This window comes from Nicotiana tabacum, chromosome 17 (genome assembly GCF_000715075.1).
Source record: "Nicotiana tabacum cultivar K326 chromosome 17, ASM71507v2, whole genome shotgun sequence".
NCBI lineage: Eukaryota > Viridiplantae > Streptophyta > Magnoliopsida > Solanales > Solanaceae > Nicotiana > Nicotiana tabacum.
This window is the reverse complement of record NC_134096.1, coordinates 38,153,519-38,156,797: the sequence shown is the minus strand read 5'-3', so window position 1 is coordinate 38,156,797 and position 3,279 is coordinate 38,153,519.

The following is a 3,279-nucleotide window of genomic DNA, read 5'->3' as shown; positions in this document are numbered from 1 at the left end:
CAGTAAATGGGGAAACGAGGTTATAATACTCAAAACGACCGGTCAGGTCGTTACATTCTCCCCCACTTAAACATACTTCGAACGTGCCAAGAGTTATTTCCAAGCCATCAAATCACTGTTCCATCTTACCACACATGTACTCGGGGTGATCTCATGTCACCCTATTCTATATAGGCCTGACCACACAATATAACTGAAAATTATTAATTTAACCTTAGCCCAAAACCCATGGAGCAAAATTTCTAACATCCAAAATTCTTTTCAAGACCTGAATCTCACATCTACACAATGTATAAGTCCGAACAAGTTGCATCGAGCTATAACTCTAACCACAGATACAATCACCTAGCATATTACATAACTTACATGTTCGTAGCACCATTCCTGATCACAGTAACTACTCCAAAACCAACCAAGTACTAGTATTAAACCCCATATCGAACCAAACTTCATCCCGCAACCTTCATACACCGTTGATAATTAAAGAAAAATGCAGAATCTCGTAACCCGTTATCAGACCAACACGTCATGGAGATCTCTCGCCCCAACCGGAACCATAATCACTTTCTAAACCGACTTTCAATATTATACTCCCGAATATACCGAAATTAAACCTGATAGTACCCATGCCAGGTCCAATGACCTTCTATTACTAAACATAACTGTTCCACAGACATACCACACCAATAAAACTCGGAGCCACAACCCGTGCCATCCGTGCACTAATACGCAACATTCAAATGTACCCAGTCATGGAAATGACTCAAATGAGAGAACTGCCCCGCCAGATTAACAAGTACCTCTACAAGGAAACACTGAAAATTCATCATACACCATAGAACCATCACCCGATTCTAACACGAGGTTCATATTATATACCCCGAGCCACCCTTCTCCAAATTAATAACGACAGAGAGGCAATTGACAAAAATACCACACAAAACCTGAAAGGACATAACCATTACGTTATCGATCATGTAATACCCAAATACTCATCACACTCAAATTCCGCTATAAAGCTCAAATAGAACCGCACCATCTGTGCACATAACCAATGAATCACAACTCCTCGTAGAATAAAGGAGTAACTCACAGATCATTTGAGAACATGAATAAGTTCAACATCAACGGAATGACGCATCCCTCAATAATAACAGTATAGAACCAACCATTCCGGCTCGGTGTAGAATACACATCTTAATTGGGCCTATCAATGGACCCCCAAATCAATTCTGGTCACCCACAGTAGATAAATAACCCTCCGAAAATTCACCGCGACCAAGTCATAATACATCCTATCATCTAACTAGCTTCGGCCACGACTTTACAGTCTGCAACCATGTACAATCTGCTCCTGAAACTCCCAAATTCCAAATTCATAGAACACGTAAATCACCATATTTGATTCCATCTCCACCGCCCGAATGCCTAACTCCTCTCTCATACACGATCATCCCACGAGAAATACTTTAAAAGTTCTTCCGTGCCACTTGAGAAAATTTGAATATCACAGTCTATCAACCATGTGAGTACCGCAATACTAATTTATACATCTAAGTCAAAATACAATGCGCCTTCTGAAGTCCGCTCCTTTCTCATAGAACACCAATAATTTACATACCATTTTAGTTAGAAACCTTTCTCTTGCTTCTTTCTAGGAGGAAATCACAATACACAACACGTTCTCCACACTGGTAGAAACCATCAAGAATACTTTGGAATCCATTTGCACATAATCAAGCCCTTAAAACTAAATTTCTCTAACTCGACCAAGCCACGCAGGTCGCCAAGTCCAGGTGTATTACCACAAAGCACCTGTAGAAAACTCCCACATCATAAGCACCCAAAGAACCGATCATATCCATTACCATACTGATCCAACCTACTACCTAGTTGTCCTATTTTCTCCGAGTCCCTTCCGAATTTGTCTTCAGATTGATACTTCTTCTTGCTAAAATACCATGATCTTTAACCAAAACTTACCTACAAACTTTAGCATAGAACCACAACGCCCTACGGCCCATAAGCAACTGTACTCTTTTTAAGCACCTTCAAAACTACTACAACTGTAACCCTTACTCTAAGAATACATTATGTGAATTTGAAATTGTTCTTCTTACCTTTCTTATATAAAAGTGTAGAATCCATAATCATACAGAATTCCCGCAAGTCCAGGCACCATCAAATGAAAATCTCAGATTTTAACCATACGCAAGTCCCGAAACTTTCTCAATTGCTATATATAATTCTCATACCCACTAGAATTTTCTTGGGAGTCACCCACTTTGCTCAAATTTAATTGCACCGCCCAAATGGGCCAAAAGACAAGTGCCCCATTAGCACAACAATACTCAAAGAAGTAACTCTACTTTAACACCACCTATCAAATTCATACTCCATGCGCACTACATTATTCACCCATAACAACTCACTCATCCCACGATTTTTATATACTTATAAAGTACAATATAACCCGTATCCAAGAATTCGTTTACTCCAGTCATTCTCGAACTCCATCTCTGCAAGTCACATAACTAATCCACAAGTATGCCTCAGACAAAAACTAAAATTTAATATATAACCATAAAATTAAGCCGTCTGCAGCAGGCTCCCCCACTTGGCTCAAAGCCATAAATTTAAACACTCCATAACTCACAATGTCCATACTCTACTACTGCCCTATTACTTCTGTTAGTTTAACAAAAAATTCTTCTCAAGCTCATATAACGCCAACCATAAAAATACCCCAAATCATCTATTAAGTTCGCAATCATTCTCTTGACACTCAAGTCAACTTTCTCAGCAAGATTCAAATTTAAATCTCCACACACACGCCCTGCTGGCGGAAAAGTAACTCTCCACTCACATATAAGGAACACATCTACGTAGATTACTCTCCAGGAGATAACCCACTTCCCTAGCCTCAAATTAGCATCTGGTTATATCTTTTCGCAGTCACAATTACTATGCAATCACTTAGTCAATCTGAGTCCAAACTCATTACCCAGACATGAGAATTTAATTTACCCCAAAATTTAACAATATGAAAGATCCTTCAAAATATTCATACTCGAGACTGTACGTCACATTAAAACGAAAATCAAGCACCCAATGGCCATTTTTTATATTTTAAGGAAACACTTATCGTCACATTCAAATCGTCTTAACACATCCCGCGGTCATATCATACCCATCATACCGCCATTCTACCACTCATCGTGCCAAAAACTCCACTGTACGGTCATTACCGGACATATGAGTCCAATTGTACAAGTTATA